General features: G+C 42.9%; 1 protein-coding gene across 9 annotated transcripts in view; it reads right to left on the reverse strand.

The window, feature by feature from the left end:
• The window catches only part of sulf1 (sulfatase 1), a 63,508-nt gene that overhangs the window by 32,617 nt on the left and 10,677 nt on the right, over positions 1 to 20,214 (reverse strand). The window contains exons 3-5 of one of the 9 annotated variants that reach the window (XM_086020287.1): positions 4,679 to 4,758; positions 4,337 to 4,568; positions 4,171 to 4,257 (exon numbers count right to left, since the gene is read on the reverse strand). The exons of 5 other annotated variants lie outside the window; for them this stretch is intronic. The gene's annotated coding sequence lies outside the window, so the exon portion shown is untranslated. Of the gene's footprint in view, positions 1 to 1,952; positions 2,064 to 4,170; positions 4,258 to 4,336; positions 4,759 to 20,214 lie in introns of those variants that run through there. 3 more of the 9 variants (XM_086020286.1, XM_086020291.1, XM_086020288.1) reach the window with 3 other exon arrangements.

Here is a 20,214-nt window from a genome sequence, read left to right on the forward strand (position 1 = left end):
TCGTCTACACTTAAGATGTATGTCGTTTTAATTGACTTTACGCTTTGCTAAATTGCGACGTTGTAAAGACTCAAGTGGCAAGAGTCATATTTAATCACAATTACCTTGGGGGATCACATTTAAGAAATTTTAAGGATCCACAGGGTCTGTTGTACTCTCAAGAAAAAAACTGTTCGCATGAAAACCAAAAAGTTGACTTTTTGAAAGGATTATAAGGTGACACGGACAATTTTTAGAGTTTAGACGACAACAGTATCTTAACGACATTCCAGATTAATATAAATGCTAACGCAATTAGTTTCAAAAGTGACGCCAATATAAAAATGACGGTTATCATTTTCATAAGTGCTAATACAACCGTCTTAAAAAAAAAAAAAAATGCCACACTATAATTTCCCGAAACAACACTATCAAAACTGACATCACTAATCTGGCACGTTTACAAACCCCAACGCTATCAAACATGATAACATTTAAAGATAACATTTAATGACGTCGCCGTACTGTTGTCGGATACTGTGTGCGTTTGTTAAAAGCACACAAAATGTTAGCCATCGAAACAATGGTCAGCGGCTTTGTGAAAAGACTGCGTTAGAAGCGTCAAAATGTCATAAAAATCAGGCTTCAAGCGGGTCGGTCTGTTTTTGTTCTAATGACATTTTGAGTATCTGCAGGCGAAAGAAAGCTGAATTTAGGTCATTTTGGGGTTTCACTTGGCGTATTAACTCAAAAGCCAGAGTGTCATAAAATAATGCATCAAACAGACCCATCTTTAATTTGTTTAAAACGACGCCATGGGAATCATGCCCGGTCGCTTTCCGGTATCTTGTCAACATTGTAGTTGCTTGTTGACTGCCTAGACTCTAATTTCATACGCTTTTGTTACCCCATGGCGGTCCTGTGCTTTGTGACGTAAATGCAACCTTTTTGGGCTAAAATGACAATTGAAAGGCTGAAGGGACAATGTTTAAGAAAAAAAAAAAAAAAAAAGGGGTCTACCCTCAGTTTGCGGTCTTGCCTAATCAAACCGCAAAGCCGTAAAACAGCGCATTGGCCCCATGGTGGGAATGCTGCTGGCACTAAACTGTTACATCTGCACACAGTGAAGCCGCAGCGCGGCGGCGGCCCTCACACCTCCGTGCGATAAATCCTTACAGTTCCATGGCCGCATTCCTGGCCCTCACCACCTTATTGCCTCCAGTTAAAGGAGGGGGGGGGCAGGGGAAGGGGGTTCACTAACATTACAAAGCTCAAGGAAGAAGAGGACGGTGGAAGCGGATTGATAATATATCTTGTCAGCGTGGCCGGCGGTGCATTTGGTACCTGCGGCAACTTAATTCACCACTTTTAATACCATCTTCACATCACAATTATAGAAACAATCAATAAAATGAGCTCACCACGTCTGGTAACAACAAAAGGAAAACAATTGACTATTTATATGTGCAGTTTGCTCCAGATGTGTTTTGCTAGTCTTGACAGTATCGCTCAGTTTTGAGAAATAATCAAATTGCGATCACTTTTCCTCAGTATTGCGATTTAATATGCGATCATTTTTTTCAAGGTCCTCAGCACATTTATTTTTTAACAAACACAAATGCTACAAAATGAAGGGAATAGATTTTGGGAATTATTTAATCCAATTTCATGGAATTAGTATTAGAATTCAGGTTGTAAATCAGTGCTTCTGATAAGTGTTTTGGCCAGCAGAGAAGGCCTTGCTGGACATGACGCCTCACCACTGGTGAACAATGACTAGTTTCCGAAATGAATCAGCCAATTTTCCACTCATTCATGCACAAAAAAAGGTGCATTAGGTGAGAAAGGCTGTCAAATTAATCATTTTGTTGAACCACTGTCCCACTCACTGGGCCATTAAAAAGGGATTACCAGACCCTGATGATGCCCGGGAGCGACTTCAAAGGCGACGGCCCTAATGAGTTAATACCCACTTGATATCCGACGACATCACAGTGAGTTAATCAGAGGTGCGAAACGGCAAAAGGTTGGCAGGGGGTGGTTGGGCGGGGGTGTCCTCGACTTCGCAGCACACTATTTGCATCCTGTGGGCAGCGTCAGAGGGTCTTTGTGAGATACAGATGAGCTCAAACACGTCAACGCATAGCTCTGAAGCGGCACTCACCCCACCCCCTCAAAAAAGTCAAAACAAAGCCAATAAACATAGCCAATATACATAACATGAAAAAAAATACACATAATTCAATTATATAGCAATTGAAATAAGAAATAATAAAACTACGAATCAAAAATGTGCAATAGAAATTGTGACAATTAATTACATTTTGAAGTATAGTCTAATTATGAAATTGAACCTATTTAACAATGATCATAAAAGCCTGTTTGTAGCTAATGAACATGATCGAATCAAATTGCCAGAAACAGATAATGACATTACTAATTAATATAAATAAATGTATAAAAAGTCCAGCTTTAACATTATATATAAATTAAGTCATTTTTATATATCAATACAGGTGACAAAATGGGAATTAAATAGATAATTAAATAAGTTATTAATTTAAATGTGAAATAAGTCATTAATCAATTCAAATGTGAGCATTTAATTTTCCACCTATTTAAAAAATATATAAACAAATCTGTTTTATAGTAAATACACATAATCAAATGGCAGTCAAGCAGATCACTTAATTAATTCAAATGTGAGCTCATTTAAATTACCGATTAAATCAAGTGTAAAATAAGTAAATCATTTCATTATATTCTGAAATATAATATAACATGGACATATTTAACAAATAAAGTCACTATTTGATTGCTTTGATTAATCAAAATGTGAATTTCATTACATTGACCTTGATTACATTTTGAAATCTAACAACCACAGTGAACCTATTTAATAAAATTAATAATAATCTAATCTATGCATGGGTTAATTTATTTAATGCTCAAGCGATAGATTTCATTACTTTCGTAACTGATACATGTTTGTAATGGTGAACGAACAAATTCCAGATGCTTAAACTTTTTGTGTGTGACAAAAAGCCCGATGTAAACGTGTGAAATGATTCTAACCATACTATTATTACAATTTTAATATCGCACAACCACTGGAAGCCGAACCCCATTTTTGGGGCTTTACTAAAATAAAATATAAAACCCATTTATGCGCTTGATGAGTGTATCTGCTTCATCTTTTAACGTCACTTTTTCAGGTGGTGCTTCCACTTACTACTGTGACTCCTATGAGGATATTGAATTAAACCAAACAAATCCCATTTTCACCGCTAATGCGTGAAACTTAGTCCAGCTTGTTCTTATGTTTGAAATTGGGGTGGGAGGGGGCAGGCGGGCAAGGAAGAGACCAGGCGAGAGAGACGTGCTGTTGTGAGGGACTCAAATTAGATTAACTAAATTCACAAAAGGGGATGGAGAGTAGGGCTTGGGTGGGGGTGGGAGGGGTCGGTCACCTCCACCCCATTCCACTGCATGGGCTCCACACCCGCCCCCTGCCCACACCTCCAACCCCCCACCGCCCCATTCTCACGGCCGAGGGGTTTCCAAAGCGCCTTCAGGCAGGGGCCGGGGGGGGGCTGCCAAATCCCTACGCTCTTTAGTGGATTAAAGATGGCTGCCCCCGATGGAGGACTGGCGTGATCTGGGCTGTTTTTCCAGAAGCTGAGCACATCGGTAAACATCATAAATCCACAACGACAGAAACGGTTATCAGACACACAAACATGCCGGAAAGGCATGAGGACTCGGTATCGCGCCTAAACGTTCCTTTACACTGTAACCATGGCCTAGTATACCAGGAGGTTCTATAAAATGGATGATAAGTGAGTGCTTAATTGCAAGAGGAATAATCAGTTCCGATTGGACTAATACTATAATCAAGTGGATGCCCTCAGCCAGGCTTGCAGGTGCAGAGAGAGGCCAGTGTCTGTGCTTGGGTGGGTAGTACTCGCTTCACTAGCCCTTTTCTCTGAGACTCAATGACATCAATGGGGGCGTCATAGCGGCGGAACGGCGTCTGCTTGGGGATAGACAGCGGCCTTCTAAGACGGGGGTGGCAAGCAGCTCGGTGTAGACAAAAGTTTGCATAAGGCACACTTTACCACGCCGCCTTTCTGCTATGTATAAAAAGGCAAAATCATCAATTGGGCGGTTGAGGTGAAGGCACACATTTACCGTTTTTTGTAGTACAGTACAACTGGACTGTAGCTGGACACAGTCTGCATCTGAAGATTTTTGTCACAGTTGGAATGACGTCTTGAGCTGGAATAATGGAAAGGCGGGACAGGGTGTGAAAAGCTGGGACTGTAATTGAATTTCAGAACCTGATGCTTCTTTTGACCTGTTGTGCTGGAAGCAATAAGGCCGTTTCACACTGCCTGTCAATGGCAGCTTTTTCCCCGGGTACTGACGTGGAATGGGGGCCTGGAGTCAATTCTCAAATTTCCTGGCTTCAGAGGTAGAATCTCAGGCATAACCAAGGAGGGACGTCACCGGTATGTAAAAGCATTCCCAATGCCGGGAGGCTTCTCCCACCCTGATGTGTTGAAAGCAGTTAGCCCCTTTCACACTGCCTGTTGTGGGGCGACATGTTCCACCTGTGAGTCGCCGGTTTAAGAAGGATAAAGTCCAGATCTACTGGTACGGCTCTGATCCTCCGTGTAAAAGACGGGTGTTACTCAACGTTAGGAAGTCCTGCCGGTATCCAGAATCCCTGACAGGGGTGAATCGGTGTCATGTCGACTTCCTGCCAGCAAAGCGCAGCTGAGGTATAGGCCAAGCAGGATACAGCGGGAGACCGGGAGGGGACACGCACAGTTAATCATGAATGGGACAAGTGATGAATATGGGAAAGGCAAGACAGACGGGAGACATGAATACAGTAGGCACGGCGGGGCGACCGGGGTCAAGGAAATAAGATGGAGGGAAACGTCCCGCTGTGCCATGCATATTACTGCATTATGTGTCAAGACAGTTGGCCTACCTACAGAAGGGACCCAAAATGAAGCTGCTCTTAAAGACCCTGTCAAATGAATTGAAATATTTGCTTCTAAACACATTCGACATGTTTGAAGATAAAAACTGAAAACTGTTTTTCACCATTCCAGTTTTACTGATTTTTTTTTGCTGAGTCGTCGCTTTCCGACTATATAAAATCTTGAGCGCCTTCGTTCACCATTTTAGATCCCGAAATCCCAAAGGAAATTCGGATACTTAGTGAACACGGAACCTTATATTTTTCAGACGGGGGTGCTGTGATGTTTGTGTCCTGTCACACAGCTAATAGGCTAAAAGAGAATACGCTAGCTCATTATGAGGTCATTAGCGGGGAACTGAGATCAATCGGCGGGTGAAGATGTTAGGATTTACAAGTCTGTTACAATGTAACGTGTGTTTGTTGCCGTTGGAACTGACATTCCATGTCACTGGGGCGGTACTAGATACGATTGTCCGAGGAAATGGAAAAGGAAGTTCGAGGAACGAGGAAATTCAACCCAAGTGACCATTTTCGTCACAGAATCACAGAAATGTTTGATTTATAGTCAATGAAACAACCCTGAGAGTGACATTGTTATGAGTTCATTTAGTTGCTTTTTGATACCAAATTAAAGCCATTGACTTCAACACCCTGCAATCTATTCACAAGTCTAGTTTTCCCTAAATCAGAATAACTTAATCCTTAAGGGAACTATAGTATGTTTGTCTAGGATGTAATGTTCTTATCCTTTGGCCTACACCCGGTCACTCTCTTCACCGAGCGCGTACATCTGCCAACTTTAATGCAAGAAAAAAAAAAAGGATAAGCTGATCTGCACTGAAATGTAATAGGTTCAGCAAAAGTTCAGAAAAAAAACAAACTGTAACATTCTTCCAGATTTCCTTGAGCAGGACAAACAAGAGGACGAGGCAACAATAAGAACATAATCTCCTCGGCTGGGGGAATGATCAACAGGTGCAAACACTTACAGTTTGTCCACATTTTGCATTCTGCAAGCGCGAAGACTATAACTGGATGTTGCTGGACCCAAAAAGTGCATCCAGATTTTACCAAATAACAACAACCATCAGAGGAGACAAGATGCCAGAAATACTTAACACACAGTTGCCGAAAACAGAGCTCACATTCACTTGATTTTCTCACCGTCCATGTTCAGAGGGAGGGACTGCACTACTTTAAAAAGTCAATTTTCATACATTTAAATAGGTTCAAAGTATGTGAGCACTGTAAAATAATTTTCAATAATGTCTTTATATGGTTTCTATATCCCAGATTTTCACCTATTGAGTGAGGGTCTGGAACTTATCCCCCCACGATTAACCAAGGTGCACTGCAATGTCAAGATTTGTACACTGCTACACTTGTGACAGACCACCCAGAGGGTATGATCTTGAAAAAAGGATTAGACCCTTTAAACAGCTAGGAGAGAAGCTGAGAACTGATAACATGAGAGACCCACCCTTGCCGCCGATCTGCTCAGTCACAGGATGACAAATGATACAGGACCGCCTCTGGGTTCAGGCTAAAAGGGCCGGGACCAACGCTATAAACCACAAAGAAGCGGGAGATAGGCCAGTGAGATGCGCATAACTCTCACAGGGTCTGGTGAGAGGATGAAAAACTGTAAGCCACATTTGGATATCGGGACGACGGGGTTGTCGAGGAACGCCTTGAGGGAGTGCTCGGACTGCAATTGAACTAAATTCCACTTGTCACTTTTGTTGGATTTACAAAACAAGATAATGCCTTTCATGAGTGCGCAACAGACAAGCACAGCACAAGCTGTAAGTGAGAGTGGAAAGATGGGGAAAGATAAGCAACTAACTGAGATATCAGGACACCAATCAACACGAGCAAACAAGGCATTAGCAAATAATTTATATAGCACCAAAGACTCCGGTCAGTCTCCCGGGTAGCCAAACAATCTGCTCCACCACTGTTTGTTTCCTATTTCAATTCTGTACTCTGTTCAAAGAGCGGTAATTGTTATCGTAACCTCCAGCTACTTCCTGTCGTCCATCCATCTTCACTGAATTGCGGATTTTTGGAAGTCCGACTTGGCTAAATCCCGTTCGGGTGAGAAGGTGAAAAGCTTCTCCTGGGAAGGAAGGGCTCAAGTACTCGGGGAAAGTTCAAAATAATCCCACAAAAGCAGCCTGTTGCAGAGTGGAATAAGGATTTGCGTCAGGTACGGAGGCCGTTCATTTATCTTCTCTGAGGCTTTATTTCTGGCCCTTGGCCATGATAAGAACAGGGTTCTTCTTTTGGCAGCTCAAAGAGGCAAAGACAAGGACAAGATCAGATTGCTACATCTTGACTTTGTAGTAGGATGATCCATCACGGGGGGAAAAAAAGCACTTGTTAATGAACAGTCCTGATGGCCACACAACCATCGTGATCGCCCAACTAAATGCAATCAGCAAAGAGGACAACGCTGCCAAACCAAAGGAGAGCTAACATGGAATCTGCGGTAGTAGCATTTTGGCCACATTTTAAAGCACCAGATCTGAGGACATTCCTGCAGCGGCAAAGAAACAGATGAGCAATTAAAGAGCGTGAAGGCAAAGTAGATGGTTGTGTTGGCTCTGCCAAAAATGTTGTACCACAAAGACCTCAGCCAAAATTCAACTGGCAACATCTTTTACACTGATTTTGCTCGCCACGTCTTTTTGATCACTACAACCGACTTAAATAAATAAATGCGCACTGGAATGAATACATCCTCTCCCGAACGGACACTCGGATTGATTTCTCCCGACGACCTGCCACCGCCACAGATTGGACACGCTCAGTCAACCAGAGAAGCCACTGACAAGCGGCGACGACTGCCAACGCATCGGACTTACCGCAAGGACGAAGGCCACAGAGCACTTGCCAGACCCTGGCAGACAGACAAATGTTGTTTTGTGTGTGTCAGTGGCATCCAATGAAAATGTATAAACACCATTCCTTTCACAGAGGAAAAAAAAGCAGATACTGTTCGAGAGGTTTTGATTAAAGCCCCAGGTAAGAACTATGGAGACTACAAAAAAAAAAAAAAAAAAAAAAACAGGTCTCTGGAACAGGTGCAAATTCCTGTGATGCCATCTTGAGTTTAGGATACCTTTGCGGTCTATTAACCTGAGCCAAGTTGCTACAGCTGCTCTTATGCCTCATATCGGCTTCATTGTTTTACGACGTCTGAGCGTAAGAAACAGTAGGCCATGACCACAAATATGCCAGACATTTCAATCTTTTAAGATAGATACGATTACATTTAGTACAATGACCATGAATAGACTGTACAGGGGGTACTCTGTCAACAGAGTACAGCGGCATAAGAATATGTCTCTTGTACAATGGGGGAGTTTTTCAGCAAATGGCTGAAAAAAAAATGAAAAAAAATTTATGAAAAGCTAACCGTAATAGACGGGAGTTCCCTGTACGGCAAATTTGTATGGAACCTACGCTAACGCCGTAGTAACGATGCTAGCGCTGATAGCATCAAATTGTCCAATGCAGGATGCTGTGTTATTCCGTCAAAGCGCAGTTAATGCAAATGTCCCTCTTATGGGTTCTGTACAAAAGGCACAGGCTGATAAAATGCCGTGAAGAGAGTTCAGAAAAAAAAAACTGTTGCGTGGCTGTGTGGGTGGGTGAGCACCCATTTGAAGAAAAAACCCCAATAATCCAATTAAGCACATCATTTCCTTTCATACGCAGGAATGGAATCAACTGTCCGACGGCAGCCAAGTCAGAGAGAGTGAAAAGACAAAAGGACGAGCAGAGAAAGGGGAAACTAAAAGGCTTTTTTTTTGTGCGTGTGTGTACTGTTCAGCTGCCATGGGGAACAAAAAACAAAAAAAAAATCCTTTAGGCCTCCAGTGCATCACTTTGTTAGCGTCTTGCTTGGCTGGCAGTCAACATCTCCAGTCCAGGACAGCACGCTTTTTGCAAGAGCCAAGCTTGCTTTCTCAGTATGAGCCAGTTTGTGTGTACACGCCATGGCCATGAATATGCATGATAGTGAGGCTTTTTTGTCTACTCCGCATGGTTCTGTAAAGCAACAAGCAGAGACCACCGCCACCCACGCAAAAAAAAAAAAAAAAAAAATTGCGTGACAAAATCTACTGCCATCATATTTTCCTCTCTCTCTTCAAGGCTGCCTTGTTTGAACAAATAAACTGGAGAGGACAGAGGGGACGCTGGCGAAAACAATCTGTCAAGGAATTCTGAATATCCTGTGAGTAAGAGCTTATCATCCCCTCACGGGGCAAGATCTCAGCCACAGTGACGAAAGCAAAAAAGTAAAGAAAAAAAAACGGGGGTGGTGGGGCGGATGTGGGCGCATACAACTTCACGATAGAATATCACACAAGAGGGAATCTGGCGACGAGATTTACAAACAGGAACAAGGTCATCAAAGACAAAATAAACTGTGATACGAGTTACTCAAATAAAGCAGAAAGAGTTGAATCGAGGAGCCCTGAAGATAAGCAGTAGAAAACGATGGATTATAAATATCGATTCCCAGACAAAGAAGTTGGAGTTGACGTGACACCTGTTGCCTTGTCACCCCGGAAAACAACATGAAATGTTATCGGTTTCAGGTTTGCCCGCGATGAGTGTGTGATAAATGACTGCCACGTGATTCATAAAAATATTTAGCGTAATTATGACTTCACTACTGCGTTAACGTAGGTTACTGATAGACTATGGCACACTCCAGTTTACGTACAAATTCGGGAACCGCTTCTACGGATCCTGGCAGGATCACAAAGGAACTTTGAGACCTCGCAATATCTTTAAGTAAATACGTTGCGCATTTAAACGCTGCTCGGATCAAGCTTGAGTAACCTGCCGGCAGGCCGCTCATGATGAAGTCATTAAATCAGTCAGGCCAATACGTGATTGCGTAGATGAGCAAGGTCATACGTTTCCTGCAGTGTCAAAAATATGCATTTTTTACATTTCTTTCCCTCACACACTTTTGACAGGGTGAAAAGTTGAAGCGCTAAAGAGTCGATGTATTTATACAGATGTATGGTAAATGGATCCATTTTCACATACTGCACAGATTGTCAAGTGAATGCTCTACGGCTAAGCCAGCACACTGTCACATAAAACTGAATGGCCTCGACTCATATTGATAAAGTGCACAGCTATGATGTTTACAGAAAGGAAGGAAGGCAGTAACCAAAAAGGAGCAACTGGGGAGGAAAATATATTAAACAAAACATCAAACCCAGTTTGTGTTGGCCAGGTGAAAAGTGCGGCTGGATGGAGGATCTCAAGTTTCATTTGGGAGCTTTCATATCCGAAAAAGAAGACTTCTTAGTTCCTGATGCTTCATATCCTGTTCTTGTGCGGGTCCAGATGGCCAAAGGATCCCGGGAACATCCGTAATGGAATGGCCGAGGAACTTTCATGGCTTCCAAACAAGCGAAAAGGTGGGAGTGTGAGGTCGTGTCATAACATCACATGTCCAGCTCTCTTTTTCCAGAAGAAATTGTTCACATAAATCAAAACAAATATCACCGACTTTAAAACTAACTAAAAGCCACAACTGTTTTGCGAGGGAAGTGATAAATGACTGGGTATGAGTGGAGTTGCTCATAATGAACTCAACAGTCCTGCAACTGAACAGTACTCGAAACTTTCAAATTTGATTTCCTGACAAAGATTAAATAACATCTTTTTAGCTCAGTGGCAGACACATCAAGATAGAGCACGCCGAATGCTTTATAGCGCCCTCGCCACACATTACTTATCCGCTACTTGAGCTGAAGCTGGAATCAAAACGGTATGCTGACTGAATATAGAAAGCTCATAAATAACGTGGGCGGCGGCTTAGACGAGGTCTCTTTGGGAATGCAAATCTCCGGAGACTTCCAGGTAGGAAATCAGGGGACGTATAATGAGACCACCTTCGCGGAAACAACTGTGGTCAAACTATGATTAAGATTAAAGGTGATCAAGTATGAAAATCACGATGAGAATAGCGGTTAGCATCTCTGCATCACAGTCAAGACAGCGTACATTCCAACTTTAGCTCCAGAGTCTCCGTTTGCATGGGTTTTCTCCAAGCAATCCAGTTTCCTCCCACATTCCAAGAACATGCATGTTAAGATTTTGATTGATTCAATCAGCTTCGGTCAAAGAAAAACAGTCAATACAGAATTTTCCAGGAAAACAAAGTCAATCAAATGGGTTGGTAAAAAACGTGCCCTATGATTGACTGCCGACAAGTTCAGGGTGGATCTGCCACCCGCCCGAAGTCAGCTAGGATAGGCACACAGTTTCATCCGTATTTGAAGTACAAATAGGGAACACAACCAGGAATCAGCCATGAAGTGGCTTTACGGTAAAATGCGTTTCATGAAAAGCCTCATAGGAAACGTCTGCATTCTCAGATAGTCTTACTCTGTATGTATTGGGTGTCGTCAAGAGTCAAGGGGAAGGTCAGAGGACCTTTGACCAGGCTTTGAGAAGTCAGAGGTCAGGGATTAGACGGGTATGACACTTTGGTCACGGGCTCTCACTAAAGCCTCTTCAGTTGAAAATGGAGTGGAGGAAAACGTACTCAGGTATGCTGCAATCTCCTTAAGTAGCGGTCAAGTTTATCAGTTCTATTCATCTGGTGATTAAGATGAATACATTACAAAGCAGGCCGTTTCTTTGCTCCCATATGGCATCCTTTGCTGCATCCTGCTTTGACACGGAGGCTGTATGTTAAAATGTATGAGCATTCAAATAGAAGCAAGCTGTGGTTGCCGTGACTACAACAAAAACACATGTACATACTGGATGCATGTGCTGCGCACAACGGGTCAGTCCACCCCTGGCATTTTTGATTTACAGAAAGTGCAAATGTCCATAAGAACCAATCGGCTAGACGTTGGTGAGTATGACACCAGGGAAGCCAAGGAACCAGTTGGTTAGAATCCGGAGGGTAGAGCAAAAGAGCAACCTTAGAGATGATTGGTGAATCAGGGCAGGCTGGGTGATGATTGGGTGACACCAGTGGCTACGAAATAGTTGTCAGACACCAGGACATGTTCGGAGACGATTGGTCAAAACCGGACACTGACATGGAGCCATGGTGAAGAGAACCCCAGCAAAACATAAGAGAAGGAGACCAGCTTCAGGACGTCTTCGGGCAAAGACCCGACACAGGGGGACAGGCTGTCGGACAAGCATTACCTTTGAATGGTGATCAATACTCCACAGAGGGAAAAAAATGCATCATTGGAAGTGATTATTTAATGATTGTGAAAGATGCCAAAAGTAAAAACACGCTGCTCCCACACACAGCTGCGAATCCCAACGTGTGAGGCGAAACCGGTAAGCAAAAAAACTTGATCTTGAAGTCAGATAACTCCCCGAGGGGCACAAACATGTTCAGACTCAATGCAAAACATATTGACCTATTAGAGCGCTACATCCTCCCCCGTGTCAGCAGCAGATTAGCTTCAGATATGTGCTGCATCCAATAAAGAAAATATAATTACTCTAATGTTTTGTCATTACGTGGTCGGAAGACAACAGTTTGAGGATAACACCAGAACGGTATTTTTTTTTTTTTTTGTTCGGCGGGAGCTCTCAGCTTCGGTCTTCCAGACACATACCGATCATTACTGGCAAGTTTGCTCTGGCCATCCATTGGATAGGAGAAGGTTATCGGATATCAGGTCTTGGTTCTGTGTGAACCAAAGCCCAAGGGCAAACACAAAGTACTTGTTATAGCAAAGATACTCCAATCTATCACCAATGCACACCCAGCCCTGAGGTAAAGATGGTGAGCTGATAATGGACAGATTCTGTTGTAATGGTTAAAAATTATGGCCCGATCAAGTTGTTGCAGGAATATTGACATTGATAGACATGGTATAGAAAAAAAAAAAGATTTAGTTGGTGAAAGAAAAGTCACTTTGGAATTGTTCATTCAAGGGTCTTGGATGTGATCCCATAGAATGGACTTGGTAACCACCACCCCCAAAAAGTGACAAAATAAATAAAACCGCCAAACCCAGCATGAAATTTAGTAGACATGTTTCTCAGACACACAAAATAACTCTCAAGAAGCCATAACTGAAGTTGGCTTGACATTGTTTTAGCCATTAGCGAATAAACAATAAAAGCCAAGGGCTGCTTCAATCGCAAATAACGGACATTGTGAGTGGCAGTGCAAATTATTGTCAGACATTTGAATGATTAAACGGCAAGAAGGTCTGCATTTGAATGGTATCCAACACCACCATTTCAAAAAAGAAAATTTATGAGGCTCGCTTTCCTGTGCCAAGCCCCATAAGGATAACCTTAAATCTTAACCACTTGTTAGAAAACACGGTTAGAAATATGAACAATATTAGGCATGCCAATCTATACACAAAACTCGATGAATTGGTTAAGTCAACATTTACTTGCTTGGTTTTTTTTGTTGTATTTCTATGTGCGTAGTGTGCAAAAAGCTGGATGTACACCCTAAAAATATTTTTAAAATTATGAAACCACCCATACCACGATAAGATCTTTATGGGCCTGTTTTCGACATTTTTGACAATCATCTGAATATTATGTACAGAGATCAAAAAAATTGTTTTGGAACAATACCCGTTATTTCTATTTCATCTCATTCATTGCAAATACTTCAATAAACTGTTATTTTATTTGAGGTTCCTCTCTAAATCGGTTGCAGATCCTGCTCCTAAAAGATAAAAAACGGATTGGTTAGATCAAACGATTACACAAATCTGTGGAAGTTGTAAAACGTGGGCCACACAAGGGTTCACGGTACTAATTCTAGAGATTTCTTGTTCTTTTTATATCCATTTTGATGACTAAAATTGCAGTTGGGGTTAAGTACAAACATGGCATTGATACTTTGCAAGCCCTCTTACCTAGTAATCTCTCTCCCGCACCTAACATCCTTCCCAATGCGAAGCAGACGTGCTATCGCTGCATCAGTTGTGGACTAACAGCTTTCTGTCATTTTGTACAAAGCCACAGTATTTGTTGTCAAACCTTCTGGGTGTAAGCGGGAAAATGAAACGCGAGTGCTTTGAAATGCTGTCCTCATCGCCCTCTTTTTTTCTTGGTTGTTCTGGGAAAAGAAGAATTTTCTTTGGTTTGGAAAAAAAAATACATCTCACTCATCTGGCAGCTAAATTGGCCATGTCTCATCCCTCAATACCTACTGTTCTCTTGGGGTAGAGAGAACTCCCCAGGTGCAAGTGAGGATGCTGAAGACACACACACACAAAATGAGAGATTCAGCACCCTGCATTCCTACTAAAGGAGTGGGGATTGGTCAGACATGCCCGGATAGCTTTGGTCAACAACTTTACTAGCCGGCATTCATTCTGTTTGGGTCTGTGGGGGGGAAAACAGATTCCATTTCCGCAAGTCAACTATAGGAGTAAATCACTTGCAATTTAAAGCCAAAGCTAACAACTGAAGTGCTCAAATACTACAGACCGACTAAGAAACACAACTGGAAAAAGCTCTCAGACTGATAAATCCAGTCATAACTCAAGGGAGTCCACAGTACAATTTTACGAAATCCAACAGGACCTGCAATCGGCCCCGATTCAAAAGTAATTTGAACCAGCCTTAATTCTCACCATGTATGCCCAAGTCCCGCAAGACACAAGTGAAGCCCACGGTCTCTTTCAAGTGGGCAAATTGTCCAGATGGCCCCCAACTCGGCAGTTGCTGTATTAGCTTTCAAAACGTCCCGGCTTAGTTGCGAGTTAGCGTTTACCTGGGGCAGCGGGGCACTTCCCCTTAAGATTCCTGCGAAGCCGCTCTGATCTGTCAAGCAGAAAAAATAACCAGAGGCTACTTCAAAGGCCGCTTTTCAGAGTCCAAAATGCTACTGATGCTAAAAGGGCCGTCTTTATATGAAAATTGGTTTCATTAACATTACTGCTATCCTTTGAGGTCAGCGGGGAGAAAAAGAAAACACATGTTGACAAGCAAAAGTGTCTGCAAGCTCTCGTCTACCTTCATGTTGAAGATATTTTATTTTTGGGTTATGTGAGAGTTTGCGGAGGTCGCCAAAAAGTTACTCAACAAGCCTTTCGGAATATAAGACTGTGGTAATGTGTGCGCTGCTGAAAAACTGCATCTTAAGATGTAATAAAGAGTCCAGAGGGTTAGCATAGAGGAGAAGGATCCAGGTCGTTTTAGCGTGATAAATTGCAGACACGCAGGAAGAAAAGTTAAAAAGAAAAACAAATAAATGGAAGGCCAACCAATACATACGAGCGCGAGTGTACTGTAGTCCAACATTCAAGCAACAGAAAGACATCAAAGTTGCAGAGACAGATTAAAAAGCCCCTCAATTGCAGGGGCTAATTCAAAACACTTAAAGTTGGAATGTGAAATTATGGGTCAGCTGCTCATTCACACCCTCAGTTTGGCCTGGAAAAGCGTTCCAGCTGTAGTCAGGCTAGAATAACACCCAATCCGCATCAAGGATATAGGAGCATGGAAAAGTTTAGACATTGTACATCAAGGAGGCGATGGGAGGTATTCTATCACGCTCTAGTCCTGTGCTGGCAAGGAGGGGGGCGAGAGTGGGGGTAATCCAATCTCGTGAAGCCTGTCCTTATCTCGCAGGGGATCAAACTCACTGGAGTGAGTAGTCATTTCTTGCCAAAGCTTTGACAAACGGCCCTCTGGTGTGGTGCGGTCCAACTAGGAGACGTTGTAGGGCTCCCGTGGAAAATCACAGCAACACTGTCATCTCAACTGACTTCATTCTCGTAGTGACTGCGCACTGAGCTACTCCGTTAATCTGACTGCGATTGTGTGAAATCTCCCAGGCCAAGGTTTTCAGCTCACGTCAGCAGTTCTTGGAGATAATCATTTTCATTTAGAAGAGCTCTCGTTCAGTTTCCAGAAAAAAAAAAAAAGTCAAGGCATTAGAGTCACTTGATGGCAGGGTTATGAGGCTATCTTTTGTTATGCGGCTCTACTGGAGCTGATTTGAACGTGACTCGGAGATTAAGGAAGCATCTGGGGAAGTGCAACCTGAACCAAGAATACCAGGAGCACTAGTGCCTGCTCAGGACACCACTTATTTACAAAAAACCCCCCAAAAAAACACTCATTCAGATTGAAGCCTCACCCTGAATTCCAGAGTAATCCAAGAAAAACAAAACAATTAATTAGATGTGTGACCAAAATTTCTGGGAAAGACAGTTGCCAACAGATAATCCAGAATACAGGCCGTAAAATGGCTTACTTGCACTTTTAAAAACTAAATGGTAGCAGCAGTTTTGAGTAGGCGCAAATTGCACAGGGGATAATTTTCTCCAAAGAAGCTAACGCTGGTCTGTGTCATAGATAAGAGTAGGTCGCTAGCCTGGTCTGAATTTTTGGGCTTTCTTTTAAACTTGTCGATGTAAAAGAAGAACCGACACAAGGGAAGTTAAACTGGGAATTGTTCTAAATTTGGAGGTAGAATCAGAGCCGCCTGGCATTCAAAGTGCTCTGAAATGCCAAGCCTCCATTATTTCTCCTATTCTCCCTCTTTCTGCCTACTGGGCGTTCCATGAAAATTGGTATCTGTGACTTAGGAAGCATCTGCACACCCACACGCAAGACTCCTTGAACAGGCAACCCACGGGCGGCCGGCCTGGATGTGGCTCCAGGATTTTGTGAAATGACAGCTCCACGCTGCACATGTTGCAAGTAGCGCAGACCTCACAGCTGCAGAGCACCCGGACGAGCTCACCGAAAAACACGGGATCGGAATACCGTCTGCTTGTTGCGTTGTGTCTCTTTGGGCTCATTATTCATACTCCCTATCGCCACGTCGCTGCAGCGGGAGATAATGTTCCCGGCACATCGTTAAGATACTTTTAATCTGACATCCCTAAGTCAAAAGCAGTGTGTGGCGTTGTAAGGTCATGGATCATTTGTAACACTCTCCAGTACTTTCACAAGCCCGAAATTTTGGGAGGATCAGATGCCTTGGAGTTGCATGCAGACAAGCAAGTATCTTGGGACAAAATAAGACCATAAATTGTCTGTCAGGACTCTTTACCAGAGCAGGTCTTGACTTATCCTTGTATTGAAAAACGATGCTCTGCAGTGCACTCGTTTGGCTCTCCACCAACAGCCACATGGCATCTAGACTAATTTGACAAAGCAAATCCACCGGTAGTTCACACTCAACATCTCTTTTTGGAAGGCCTTAAAAAAAAAAAAAAAAAAGTCTGATTCCAAGTCTAGCACGTCTGTTGATTTACGGCACAGAGATTCTAGGACAAGTAGCAACCTTGTTCTGCTCGCAGCCAAAAAGAAGGGGGCCTATGGGCCTCAGCTGAAGGGCAAAATGTCAAAAAAGTAGATCTTTCTCCCTCTTGCCCCCAAAGACAGAAATATCTAAGTTCGGAAGAGAGAGCGAAAATGGGAGGCGGGGGACACAAGGGAACGAGAAAGCCGGTATTGTTGGGAAAAACAAAACAGGCCTCTTTCCTTTTTGACATGGATTCCTCCAGGCGAATTAATGTCTGGTTGTCAGTCATTAATCGTGCACAACAGGAAATTTACGAGAACATGTATACTATTTCCACTGATAAAACGCCTGTTGTGTTGCCATGGAACAAGTGGTCCATTTTTTGCACATTTCTACCTTACTTAGACAGTAATACAACAGCTGGGATGTGTGCTGCAATGGTAAAGACTCCCCTTTATCTGTAACCCCTGAGGGAGGATCGCTTTTTTTTTTTTCATGAAATCCTCACTGGTACTAGGGTAACTTTGGCACTTTCTGAAATTATTTTATAGTGACGAAGTTTACGAAATGAAAAGAAAGAGAGTAGTGGAGTGTAAACAAATGGTGGTCAGTGGGTTTAGAGAGGACTGCAGATGCTGTCAAGGTGCATTCAAAGAAACATCTGTAATGGGAGGTGCAGATAAACCCTGTGAACCCAACTGCCCCGCTGAAACGTTTAGCTGAATAGTGCTGGTACATACGTAATCTTGAAATACTTCATTTCTCCATTTTGTTAATAAATGACGTAAAGACCATCTAACCGAAGAAGCGTTCGGGGAACGTTGAGATAGAAATGCTTTACAGGCATTTGCGCCTTTGAAATAGCGACCGGATTTATTGCTGTACATGAACTGCCGTAGAAATACAAGAATTAGGAGATTGAAAAGTAACGTTACAAAATCACAAATGGCTGGTGGGAAGGAGAGTATTCGCAGTGCGACACAGGCGCTAAACTAGTGGGACCATCATCACTGAAAAACAGCTGTTATGGCAGGTTCATTAAAAGACCGCAGCAGAAGAAGAACAAAAAAAGGGGGTGCAATGGGAGAACTCCTTAGGAGTGTGATGTAAACTGGCAATTGTTGCGCCGCCATCTGAAAAGATCATTGTCCCCTCGGTTTTATGACAGTACGGCCCTTCTATAAAAAGTGGCGCAGAAGACATCTGTAGCCTATTCATCCAGCCCGGCATCAAGGTAAGAAAATGAAAGGGATGATATTTTTCCAACGCTTCACAACAGGAAACAACAATAGATGGACCAGCTCCTCACTGGTACTCGGTTGTGTTTGTTTCCAACCAAGAGCCCCTGAAAAGAACCAGATGTGATGATGGAACACTATAACCAGAGGGCCACAACTACAATCGGAGCCCGTAAAGATATGAACGATACCCCTTTAACGTGACCCCGGCTAAAATGAACAAATGGCAGTAATCCACCGCAAGCAGAGTCCAACAACACCTGGTGAAGGCTTTTATGGTGCGATGAATCACTGCAAACATTTAGCTTTTGATGTCCAATAAAACCTGACTGAATTCAGACTATTCCAGTGCAGCATCACAGGCTTTTCCTGTATTTATTTAGACCCCATGGCACTACACAGAGCCACGTTAAACTGGCCAATAAATTTGAGATGGAATGGAAATTGAACCCACCTGGTGACATGGATGGTTGACATAAAAGTGTAAGACGTCTCACACTTTTCCAAGGTCTCCCAATGAGATGCTGGTGTTGCATGAACTACATGGTGAGACCTAAAGATCGATGATGTCCAGAAAACTGGACGTTTGATCAGCAACTCCTGTATTTACTTTGGACTCCAAAGTACAAGTGACCATAAGACCAGGAAGGTCTTAGGAGGCCTAGCATTTTTCTAATGTTTGCCAAAGAGATGCCAATGTGTTGCAAGAATGGTATGGACCACTAACAACAACCAAGTGAACCAAATAGTGAAAGATAACCAGAAGACAGGATGAACGTGACATGAACTACTGCGGCTAGAAGAATCTGACTTTGTGCATGATGAGCCGTAACAACTTAAGTGACAGCCATTCCGGTAATAGGTAGGTACCACCTTCAAAACAATTTGGCCAATGATTTACGGCAAAAAACCCCAGCAATAATCAGTCTCAGTTGGCCTTTGAATTGAGTGACTCCCCATCGACTAAACTGCAGTTTCCAGACTAAATTGATCAGTCCTAACAAGTTGCTATTGTCATCAGACCTTGCTCTGTAATCAAACGCCTCCAAATAGGCATCCTTAGATGAGGGCTTGTCCAGACGGCGTGTTTTCTTAAGGAAATGACTCGTAAATTAAGGGCGCTCCCCAAACTGGCTGTGAAAAGCCAGACAAGCGCTCACAAGGGACCTGCCTGGTGTGGTTAGGGAGGAAGGCCAGACAGGCCCGTTGAATTCAGGACCAATTTAGGACCGTCAATGACTTGAAAGAGTCAAAGAAAGTAAGGAGGAGTCAAAGAAAAAACATAGGCATACATCAGACTGGATCGGAAAATATTTCCCAAGTCATTTCCAATCAGTTTCTTTGTAAATTAAATCCAGTCAAAGTACAAAGCCCTTTGACACATTCAAAGCATAGTTTAATCACACGCAACACAATAGCCCAGCTACATCTCGCAAGTCCTGCAGAGCCTGACAAACACTTGGCCACTGGGACTAACAAACTCGCATGCGGAAACCTGGTATTTCCCCCTCAGATGTTGTGGAAACAACAATTCAAGGCAAGAGCGTCTTTTAACTTTGTTGAACATGTGGCTAATGGGAAGAAATCTGCACCACGGAGAGGAATGCCGGAAACCAAGATGAAGTTGTAAAAAACGAAATGTGCAGATGAGTTATGCTAGCGTTTGGGCTCTTGCGGTAATTATCGGCAAAGTTTGAGGGAAAACCAAAATGGTCCATCACCCTTAGCGTGATGATCAACACGATTCCGAGCGG

The sequence above is a fragment of the Filicampus tigris genome, chromosome 21 (assembly GCF_054856515.1).
Source record: "Filicampus tigris isolate MCC_2025a chromosome 21, RoL_Ftig_1.0, whole genome shotgun sequence".
NCBI classification, from domain to species: Eukaryota; Metazoa; Chordata; class Actinopteri; order Syngnathiformes; family Syngnathidae; genus Filicampus; species Filicampus tigris.